Raw genomic sequence first — 13,544 nt, forward strand, 5'->3', positions numbered from 1 at the left:
ATTTTTTTATTTTGCATTAATTTTCAATATTTAATTTTTGAATAAATTTTTAAATTTTAATATTGTTATTTTTGTAGGAAATTAGTACAACTATTTTGTACTATAGTATTTTTGGTTAAAATGTTCTTATTTAAAAAAGAAATAAATTAGCATAAGGTTTTATTCTTAGTTGCCGCAATTTTTTGCATTATTTCTTTTGTAAGAAATTAAAACAACTAATTTGCGTTACAATTTGTTTCTAATATAACATTAAAAAAAAAAAAAATAACTATTTTGTACAGACTAAAATAACATTATTTTGTAAAACAGTTTTTTGCAATAATATACATTTTTCACAGCTGGCGCATATTCTTGGCGTTCTTTTTTTACCTTTTTTAAAAAAGTAAGTTTTTAATTATTATATCATTCTTTTTTTTAATATAACATTTTTAAACAAAATATAAAGCCTGCAGAAAAGGCCACTAATAACATTGTAACTATTTCTATCAGTTCAATTTTTGATATAATTTCCATACAAAGAAATTTAGATATTGAACTGATTTTTGGAAAATTGAACAGATAAATGTCCAATTTTCACTTATTCAGACAGAAATTTTCCGTTAAAATTTAATTAAATAACAAATAATATATTACATTAACATTATTTTCTTAAATTACAAAATTTTCACAAAAAATAGTCTAAATGTTACATATTACTTTAATGAAAATTTTGAATTATTACAATAAGCTAATAAAATTAAAAAATTAGAGGAGCTCAAATGATAGAATCAATAATAAATAAAAAGAAAGGCCAATTGTGAAGCTCTAAATACGTCCAGGCTCCAATTGATTTTTCTTTTTATTTATTATTAAATTATTACATATAAAATTTACTATAAAATGTTAAAACAACTTTTATTTTAAATTTTATTATTAAAAATATTTTACACAATTTTACACAAAATTTATTTCAAATTATTATAAAGTTTACATTAATTTTGTGTTGAAATATTAATATAATATTAGTGTCATCACATATACACACACATTTAGCATATCCATAATATGTTAAATTAACATAAAAATTGTATGGATCGTTTGGGATACGCAATATATATCAAATTTAACACTAATTTTCCAACAGTGTACATACATACATACATATATAGGTATATATATATATATATATATATATATATATATACAGGGTATCCGACAAGTAAGTAACCACACGAAAGGTGGAGGTAGATTGGGTCAAACTGAAAAGAAAAGTCATGTACATTTTTTTTATAACGCCTAATAAAAGAATTATTATAAAAGTCTGGCCGTCAGTACCGATTTTTAGGCAGACGCACGTCGGTGAACCGCTCACTTGATAGTGTGCTGCCGTAGTGACGGAACGCTCACGCATACTACCTCACTATCAGGTGCGCCGCTAAATGTCGGCGTTGATTTTGGCAGACTTTACTCAATAATAACTCCTTTATTAAGCGTTATAGAAAAAAATGTTACAGGACTTTTCTGTTCATTTTACTGTGCTCTACCCGCTCACGAACGTTGGCACAATTATTATTTATCCTTAGCTTAATATTGAATAATGAAATTCTTACTTTTTATCATACATGTTGTTTATCGATGTTTGAGTTGACGTCTCACAAAATGTCGATTTTATACCAAAATATCCAAATATTATGTAATGAAGGCTTGCAAAAATCAAAATGCCAAGAGACATAAAAGTCCTTTTGATTTAAACATTTAATTTTAAGCATCACTATTCACTCACTAAACAGATTGTTAAAATTGATCACACAAATATTATTGCGAATATTCCCGGAAATTGTACATCAATCATCCCAGATAGCAATTTGATAGCAAATTGTCGCCAAATTGGCATCAATTTCGGTCAAAACTTGGTAACAAATCCGGTGCCATCTGTGTCCGCAATAAGCTCATGTTTTGCCAGCACTGCCAGCCTGTAAACATAACCTGACAGCAAATTGAGGCAAAAACCGAGCAAAGCTTGCTGACATGATTTGACGTCAAATTGGCGGCAGAAGTCAAGCAAGATCTGCGCAGGGCAATCTGACGCCAGATTGGCAGCAAAAACTGAACAAAATCTGCAGCTTTTAGCCATTTATATAAAATGATACATTTATAAATGGATTTAAAATCTCAATTCTAAATAGCAAAGTGACGATAAATTTTGGTCACAAAATGACCAATTAGACATCCTAAGTTAGTTTTCATAAAACCCGAAAATGATACATGTCATATGTTACATTCATGGAAAATAATTTTCTGATGTTCTTTTAACTATAAAAATGAGACCAATTACAGTATTAATATATAATAATAACATATATTATTAATATATTAAAACATATAGGTAAATTTAACTAATTTAATTTATTATATTAAAGATTTTTTTCGGGCAAAAATTGTTTGAATAAGTAAAAATCAAACAATTATTTGTCCGATTTTTCAAAAATCAGTTCAATATCCGAATTCCCTGTATGGAAATCTTGTCAAAAATTGAGCTGATAAAAGTAAATATATTACAATATTATTAGCGGCATTTTGCAGACTTTATATACACTATATGTATACTCATGACAAAAACTTGAATACGGGTATAGATAGTGAATAACGCGCCGCATAGCGGTAAGCAGCTGAGCTATATTTTTAAATAATAGTTAATTTGCAGATTCTGTTAAGTTTTTGCTGCCAATCTGCCGTCAGATTCTGCACGCCAGATCTTGCTCAGTTTCTGCCGACAATCTAATGTTAGTCATGTCAGCAAGCTTCGCTCGGTTTTTGACTTCAATTTGCTATCAGATTTTATTACGCAGACCTTGCTTGATTTTTGGTACCAATTTGCTATCAAACTTCATTACACAGACCTTGCTCAGTTTTTGGCATCAATTTGCTCTCAAGTTATATTAGCAGGTTTACTCGTATTCTGCCGCCGATTTGCTATCAAATTATGTCAGCAGATTTTGTTACATTTCTACTGGCATTGTGATGACATCCTCGAATAAAACAAATCTTATATCAAATTTGCATTCGTCTTGTCAATAAAATCTGTAGCAAGTTTTCATAAAATTTGTTTTTGATAAACTTGACTATCTGGGATCTTCTTAGTACTTTCAAATTTTAATTTTTGTTTACTTGTCAAATCTCAGAGCTGTCAAATTTTAGAGACACTACTGTGTCTCTTAATCTTCAACAAATGAACTCTCATGATAAATACCTGTTAGTGTTATCTTTTGATTTTCAGTTACAACATTATTGATGTGTTAAACATGCTTACATTGAGTGCTTGCAGCATTGTAGCGCAAAAAGATCTACCCATTCAATTGTTCAGTGATCACTCATAAAACGGCAAAATGTTAATAAATAAAATGATCAAATCTAAGTAATAAATTAATTTATTAATAATTAATGAAATTCAATATTTTATTTATATGAAAATTTGTGTCTCAAGTAAGCAGCAAATGGACAATTTTCCATTGATTACGTTGATTGGTTTTCATTCAGTTTAATATTCTGTAATAGATACTACATTTCTAATTTTATTAGCTGCGTTTTACAGATTTTATATCTGCCCGTGACAAAAATTTGAATATAAGATAAATACGTCGCGGAAAATGAAAAAACTATTATTTGATATTATTGTAATAAAATGATATTACTCTGTTTTTTGTTATAATTTATGATAATAGACTATGTGTGTGTGTGTGTATGCTGTGTTTTTACTATTATTATTTTAAATGGTAGCGCATTCTTCGATAGCGATTTCTGCTGCGTTTCTGCCGTCATAATATGCTTGTAAATAAACTTGATTTATAACTACATTTTGCCAACATACTATGACGTCATGTCTCATACTTAATTTAAATTAACTTTTTGTTAATATATTATGCCAACACGTAATCCAAATTCTATTATTTTTATGCCGGCAAGTTCTATTCAATTCTTATAGCATTTTCTTTTGTATGTTATGACATAAGATCTGCTCGATTTTTGCAGTATTTCTGTCGATACCAGTATAAAATATAAAATAATAGTTTATCGACCATGCTCGGGTGTTGCTAGAGTTTTTCTAACATAACATATAGCATACGGTTTGCAATACATACTCTTGATAAACTATCTGGCTATATATAGGGTATCCCTCCAAAAGTGATCACCCTTTTTTATCTTTCAAATTAAAAGATGAAGAGATAGACCATAACAAATATATGTATATCAAATTAAATAGTTCAAACTGAACTCTATTGTGAGCATAGTAATTGCTCATAAAAGCTATCTGTGTTAACGAACGCAAAGATATGCATAACTTTTTTATAACAATATAGATATTTTGAATAATGAAAGTTATAGCGCTGTTTGAAACGAATACAACAATGTATGATTTAATGTAAATATTTTACATATTATACGAGTTTATTGGCTTAAAATATTACGGGCGACATATACTTTTTTATTTTTGGCCCTGCAATATGGTTAACTTCTAACTCGAGCATTATGATCAAATGACAACATGACATACGTCAATCTCTAACATACAAGTTATTATGCCTATAATAGAGTTCAATTTGAACCATTTAATTTGATATATATATTTGTTATGTTTGTTATGGTCTATCTCTTTTAATTTAAAAGATAAAAGAGGATGAATGCTTTTGGTGAAACAATCTATATATATATATATATATATATATATATATATATATATATATATATATATATATATATATAGGTGTGTGTAGTAAGCAAATACGCACAATATGCCAGCAGATTGGCAACAGATTTACTCAAAAGTTGATTGACATCAGTTATGTCCGCATTAGGCTTACGATCTGCTAGCAAAGCCTACTCATAGAATCTGACAACAGATTGATGGTAAAAACCGAGCAGAATCTGTTAATAATCTGATATCGTTACTATTCTATTTACATGATTAGGAAATGCCGACTCTACTTGGTTTCTGTTGTCAATCTGCTATCAAATTGCAGGCAGATGCTATTCGGTTTCTGCCACCAGTTTGCCGACTTAATCGATTATAACAGCCCTATACCAAACTTGTAGCCTTTTCGCTGACAAGAATTTGTATCAGACACTTGACAAAATCTACTCTTGATAGACTTGACTATCTGGATACATGTATGTATGTATAAATGTATGTATGCATATATGTTTGTATGCATACACATACATATACATATGTATGTTATGTAATATTCAATTATAAATTCTGTTAGAGGCAAAAAAGTCTTGCATATTTATACATATTTCGTCGCACATACATATGTCAAAATTTATCCTCCTATTAAAAGCAATAAATGCTCCATATAATACGACGATCTTATGAAAAAATGAAAGATTATATTTGAATAACCGTTTATTGATACTATATGAAAAAGAAGTTTACACTGACATAATATATATTATATTGCTATAGCAAGTGTTTCCTTTGAAGGTTTAATATCTGAACACTAAAGACTCGGAAATACTAATTTTATTTATTAAGAATGGTTTTGTCAATTCGCAAATTATTTTACTATAATATAGCAAATTTTTTAAATATTTACTTTGCGACAAATTAATCTTGCTGCAATAGGAAAATGGAGATAGTAAACTATATTGTTTTAGCAGTAAATTGGTGTATTTTTATTACGAAATGCAAGATATCGTGTAAGATTTTTTGTTTTGACTCAAACAGTAACTACAAGATGTTATTATTTAATATTGAAAAATTGATTGTAATGAAGCACAATTTGAACTGCTTTTATATTAAATATGCAGTGGCAGCTTTTTGAATGTTTTTTGTTAGCAAGTTTTTTTCTCACAATCGTAACAATTATGGTATGTCTTCATATAAAGAGCACATCGAGAAAGTTTAATTTTCTCGAATTTTATTTCAATTGTTATTGAAGTTTCTTTGCGGACCTATTGTGTGTATAAAATTATTTGAAATTCCGATTAGTGAGGGTTTGATCATGATTTTTCGTCGGATTATTATGGATCTTTTTTCGGAATTGATTTATCCCTATACGATATAATAAACAATAGCGATTTTTTCCAATTACGATATGAAGACATTTACAACCATATTCTGATTACAATCCACTTTATTTAGGAATATTATTTGAATGGCTATAATATGATAACTGATGAAAAAAACGAAATCATAATTGAAAATTTTTTTCCATAGAATCTTTATTCTTAAATCGTCAACACCAAGATATTCTAGAATTTTCTTTTAATCTTCATTTTTAATCGTTTTTTTATACTCTATATATACGATTATATAGTAATATAACAAATATGCATTAAGAGAGCAATGCAGAGAAGTATTAACAGTAGAACGATTGTTTCAGAATTGGAAAAGATGTAAATGTTAAGAGAATATAAAAAATCGAGAAAAAATTTAGAGAAAAAAAATACAGAATGCCTAAGAGTTACACACACACACATATATATATATATGTAGGGGAAAATAGTGTAAAACCGGGTACTTTTTTGGATTTGTCTTCCTACAAAAAATCTGAGAGTAAAAAAAGTTTTGCCGACCGTTAGTAATCTTTAGTAAACCTTAACCTATGAGAAAATAAGACTAGTTGCTAAAAAAATGTTTGGTTACCAAGAATAACACGATTTTGTGGAGAAGTCAAAGTACCCGGTTTTGTCCTACCAGTAGGGTAAAACCGGGTACTCATTTGAAAATATGCAAAACACCATGTACTTACAAAATCTAGATTTATTTTAATCAAAATACAATATAAAAATGTATTCTATTGACAAAAATCACAAATAAAGATATTCTCTTGTTCGACATTGCTTCCTTATTTAATTTTTTAACTTTAGGGGTCTGAAAAAGTTTTTTTTTAGTAATTTCTTTTTCTGAATATTAGTTTTTGTTTCCAATTACTTTTTGTAGGAAGACAAAATTAGGATAACAGTTTTATTGCGATCTTAGTTACAAGCATCTTAGATAAGAATCTTCCTCTTTTCATTACATGAGATATGTAAGTACCCGGTTTTGCCCCAACACAAGGAAAGTAACAAATACTGTGGTTGTATATTCCGGCGTATAAAGTGCCGATCAAAACTAATATGATATACTCTCTAATAAGTACAGAATGCAATGCTGCACTTACCGAAACAGATGCTCTATATAGAAAAAGCACAACGATTCGATTCTTGCCTCGATATCGATCTTTTTGGGGCTAAAAACTTGGAACTTCTATTAAAAAAGAAATATCGTATGCACAGGGGCACGGTTTGTTTTAAAATAATAATAGCGCCAATCTATAACTAATAACACAAATTAGCCATAGATAGCAACATTTATTACGAAAAAACAGGAATATCCGATTTAACCCGTCTATTCGATTTAGCATTCGATTTAGCATTATTCATTAAATAATACATAAACCCTGATATACGTAAAAAATTTAGGTATTATTTAATGAATAATGCTAAATCAAATGCTAAACCGAATTTAAAATAAAATAACAGCTTAATAAATGAGAGATTGAGTTAATTACCTATCAAATAACACATCGGTTTCCATAACACGAAAACTGATGATTTTGTTTGCCATGATTAAAATGTCTAAAACTACACAACTCAATATTGTTATGTAATACCAAAACAAAAAGATAGTTTTATTATTATTATATTTTATTATATAATTCAATAATTATAGTTACGCTGAAGTGAATTATTTAGTTATTTTAATGTCATCATGCGAGAAAACACTCGATCAGATTCAGATTCATCAAAAGCGATGATATCGGTTTACTACAGTGATATTCTCTGTCAAATATTAATAATATAGTTCCTTAATATTAATAATAGAGTTTCTTATATATATATTTTTTTTATTTTTTATCTTGTTTTTTTATTTATTACTTCTCGCTCTGCTCTCTTGCTATTTCATATTTGTATAGTCATGTGGCTATGTATTTTCCATTTGTTTTTCGTCATTCTATACATATACAACATAGTAAGAAAGTAGTGCAAAAAGATAGTAATAAAATAATAAAGAATAAGAAAACAGAGATTTATAAATATGGGGACTTGATTGTAATTGTCTTAATATTACAATTAATTTATAATATTTTTTGTGAAGTATTTATATAGAGACATTGTATTATCGTGCTCATTCTTTATTGATTATTGAATTATGTACTAAATTAATACTTCCAAAGAAGTATAAAATTTAAGAATGTAATACATTGTACTGGATTTTTTGGGTCCGTATCACAAAGGAAATTCCATTAAACAGTCGTTTGCGGATTACATGTTTATATTTGCACTTAATTTGAAAGAATTTTCGTTAATTTTGGTGTGATTTTCTAGAAAAAAAGAAGATGATAAATGATAATAATTGATTTATACAGAAATTTTCCATCCGTGTCACAAACGCACACATACGAAAATTACGTTACTCAAAAAAAGTATTTTGCAACAAATGTACAGTGTATTTATTATTTATTTTGTAAAGTAAGATGTATAAGCACATATAGTATTATTTTTACAATCTAATAATGTTAAAAGAATAATTGTATTCTTGTTACTTTTTTTAAAGCAATATTTTTTTCCAAAGTAAAACTTTTTGCTGTATATTGTGTGTGTGTGTGTGTGTGTGTGTGTGTGTGTGTATACATGTGTTAAGAAAAAAAGAGAAACTTTTTGTGTTATGTTATAAATTTATCTTGTATTTCGAGTACACGTCAGAACTGGCCGCAGAAATCGCATAGCTACAAGCGATTGAATAAGATTCTATGGAAAATAAAAAGCGCGACATATGGAGCAATGAAATAACTGATAAGGAAGTAAAAAAAAAACAAAAAAAAAGAACAAATAATCTATAATATTTATCGTTTCTTATTTGACATAAAACAATGAGTAAAATAATATTTCTCTTTGTAATTAAGATATTCAAAGAATTGTATAGTTTTATGCATCCACAATGATATAACTCAGAGACGACAACAAAACAAAATAACATACATTTAATTTCAATTAATATTTTATTATTATATTATATATATCAGAATATTCATCACTATTTCTTAATTTGGTGTTGTATGAATTTCACGAAGAAATTACGATCGCCATAAGGAAAGATGATTAGCATAACTATTACTAGTATGACTATTATTAACATTAATAGTTATCAGAGTATCACGGATATGCAAATAATACGCAAATGACGCGCAATACACTCCTATAGCTAGTGTATTTGCACGCTATCGTTTTTATTTTATTTTATTGTTTTATAGCTGCAATTGTAAGATATAAATGACGACAGAAAAATTTTGTTTCAGGATATCGGTCAAACCGTGAGCCTGATTAAAGATTTCTTTATTAAAAATATTAGTTCCCCCAAGTGATCTTAAGAATTTAAAAAAAAAAAGAGCTATAAGCATCGAAAATCTAATACAGTACTGAAAGCAGTGGTATCAACGCAGAGTACTGTACGGAATATTACTCGTAAAATCAAATTTTTCATTAAAATTTGAAATAAAGTAAGGATTTTTATGAAAAAATATAAGAATAATGATTTTAGAAACAAAAATAAACATTATTTTAATTTCAATCTTTTTTTGAATATATTTTAATTTTATTATGTTATCAATCTTTTTAATTGATTGCTAAAATGCTTAATATTTAAAATTAAACATTTTATAATAAGAAATCTTGCAACTATTATCTTCGACATTCGTCTATGAAGATTTTGATTTTAAATTAAAATAACAAAAGTTTGCTATATTAATTTTTATAATATAATTACCAGTTATTTTATAATTCGCATTGCGTTGAATGCGATAGGACTATGCTTAACAAAAATATGCATTATAACAACGGGCCCACTATCTCTTTCGCAAATAAAACTAAACGTTTATAAAATAATATTTAAAGGCAAATCATACAGACACACACACACACACACACATACACACAACACACACACACACACACACACACACACACACATATATATATCTTCAATTTTGTTCAATTTATTTAATAAGTGACTCATTATTCGTGAAATTTGTATTTTCTTTCTTTGATTATTATATACATATATATTATTATATATTTTTATGTTTAATTTATATATATATATAAGCTGATTTATACATCTAAATTTCGATATATGATAATTATTATTGTACAGGGTGTCCGATAAGTAAGTGACCAAAAGAAAGATGGAGATAGATTGGGTCAAACTGAATCGAAAAATTCTGAACCATTTTTTTTTATAACGCTTAATAAAGAAATTATTGATTAAGTCTGTCGAATCAGCGCTAATCTTTAGCCGTGCGCCTGGTAGTGTGGCGTGAGCGCTCCGTCACTACGGCGACGCACATTATCAGGCTGGTGGTTCACTGACGTGCGTCCGGTGATAATGGACGACACTTTACTCAATAATAACTCCTTTATTAAGCGTTATAGAAAAAATGGTACAAGACTTTTCTTTTCAGTTTAACCCGATCTACCTCCACCTTTCGTTTTGGTCACTTACTTGTCGGATACCTTGTATAATATACTTTCTCACATGTTTTGTAAAGGATTAAATGTTACAATATAAATTCCGATAAAAATAGATATATTTATAAACACAAACAAAGGTAGAATATATTACATACAAAAAAAAAATGACATATTGTTAAAATATTGGTTTAATTGTTTAGACAATATGTCTTTAGATAGCAGTTCCCAACCAAGGTGATCTCAATACGTGGATGAGGAAGGATTAAAAAAAAAACAACGCTTGTCGGAGTTAATTTGTTTGATTTAAGTCAGTGCTGAGATTTAAGCGGGGAACACACACTTTTGCATAAGCGCATAATCATAAGCATAAAGAATTTGATTGATCAATTTCCTTAATAAGGAAACGGACCAATCAATTTCCTTATGCTTATGATTATGCATTTATGCAAAAATGTGTGCTCCCCGCTTTACTTGCAACTTTCGGCCAGATTTCTTGACTCACGCCTACTGCTCCCCTCTTACTGCTCACGCTTTAGCAACGCAGCGCCGCACGCTCGTAACTAAGGAACGCGTCACTTAATCTCAGGAACGTGCGTATCACAAATGTAATAGCGCAATACTCTAGTAGCAAAAGTTCTCATTAAAATTTTCTATTTAATATTTTAGTTTGTATTAATAATAAAAATAAATATTATTCTATTATTAATACAAAATAAAATATTAAATAGAAAATTTTAATGAGAACTTTTGCTACTAGAGTATTACGCCATTACATTTATGATACGTTCTTGAGACTAAGTGACACGTTCCTTAGTTACGAGCGTCCGGCGCTGCATTGCTAAAGCGCGAATAGTAAAATTGGAGCAGTAGACGCGAGTCAAGAAATCTGGCCGAAAGTTGCAAGTAAATCCCAGCACTGATTTAAGTAATAAATGTTATATTAATATATATTAATATATGTACACGCTGCGGAACGTCACAGGATTTGAAACACAGTGACATAAATTTTACCAGTATCATTAGAAGTGAAATTCAAATATGTCATAAAACCAATTATTGTAATTTTGCGATTATGTTTTGCGGCAAAATCGTTGATAATTCGCGATATAGAATACTAAGCATCATGAACATTCCTTGAAAGAAAGATTACGTCGTTTAGATATTTGTAATTAGAAACATTTGTTTAATCTACTTAATCAAAACTTGTTATGAATTATTTTTATCAATTTATTTTATATAAAATAAAATATAATTTTTATATTTTTATATATCTCTTAAATTATATTATCTATTATAAAATAATCAATTATAAAATAGTATTTTCTTATTTACTTCTTTTGATTTATAGCTTTTATATATATATATATATATATATATATATATATATATATAATAGTATATATATATATATATAGTATTTTCTTATTTACTTCTTTTGATTTATAGCTTATATATATATATATATATATATATATATATATATATATATATATATAAGCTATAAATCAAAAGAAGTAAATAAGAAAATATTATTTTATAATTGATTATTTTATAATAGATAATATAATTTAAGAGATATATAAAAATATAAAAATTATATTTTATTTTATATAAAATAAATATATATATATATATATATATAAAATATAATATATAATATAATAAAATATATATATATATATATATATATATATATATATATATAATATAAGCTTATACATATAGATATAATATATATTATGTCTATGTTTAATCTTATGTATCTTTTGGCGTGATTTATGCAAGACATTGTCCATTGTAATTTTATATTTGTTAGATTTTTTGTTAATTCAATAATTTTATTTTTCATCGATATTGATAGACAATTATTTGAAAATAATGCATTTTATCCAAAAATATCCTTATATGAGAATATATATTTGTGTGTGTGTATGTGTTTGTGTGTGTGTAAGCAAACACGCGCATACATGCACCCGACACGCACCAGCACACGCACATGCACCCGCACCAGCACACGCACATGCACCCGCACCAGCACCCACATACGTACTCGCATACGCACCCACAGACGCACTCGATACGCACACGCACACGCGCGCGCGTTGTGTGTGTGTGTGTGTGTGTGTGTGTGTGTATCTGTAGATATATAAATTTAGTATATAATGCAAACAAAACGCGTGCAATTAGATTACGCAAAATAAAGATAAACGTTAACTTAAAATAACAAAAAAGTTCTATAAACGTGTTAGATAAAAGAATCTTTCGATCGGCACTTTTAGTGCTGCTATATGTCTTCCATCATTTGTATATTAATTAATAATAAAATTGATTATAACATTATTATATATCATATAAAATTACATCTTTATGCGTCCACATAATGTGCACGCATGCACACACACATACATATATACATATACAAACATATATACCAAAAATAATATTGCGAATTTATTTAATATTATCTATAATAAGGATACGATGTAATTTACGTAATAACAAACAAAAATATGAACACAAGAAAAAGTTGATATTTTTCACAGGATTTATAACATTAGAATCTTGTTTATTATTTCTCATAAGTTCCGATAAAGGATGTACTTTGCTATATTCTGTGTACGTTGCTGAAATATAATTTGCGCGTAAGAAAGCGGAAGAAAAAAAACCCGTTTTTACGTGATTAATATATAATGTTTGGAATATATATAATGCTATTATATCTGCTGATAATATTTGCATTTTTAGAATAAAATTTCGAATGCTGAGAGAGGTATAGATGAGAATACAGCGCAAAGGATGGGTAGCGATAAGGGCATCAATCGGCTCCAATTGTTTTTGTTATAAATTGATAATATTATTTAATAATCTTAATAAATGTATAAATTGTATTGAAATATTTACTTTATTTATAGCAACAAAAAAGCATGATTTAGGCATTTTCTCCTGTCCTTCAATAATTACTTAAATAAAACTGCACTATCTATCTATATATATATATACATATATATATATATATATATATATATATATATATGTATATATATAAAACGAAA

Source organism: Polyergus mexicanus, unplaced genomic scaffold, assembly GCF_030449975.1.
Source record: "Polyergus mexicanus isolate NDT 795.1 unplaced genomic scaffold, iyPolMexi1.0 SCAF_6, whole genome shotgun sequence".
Taxonomy (NCBI): Eukaryota; Metazoa; Arthropoda; class Insecta; order Hymenoptera; family Formicidae; genus Polyergus; species Polyergus mexicanus.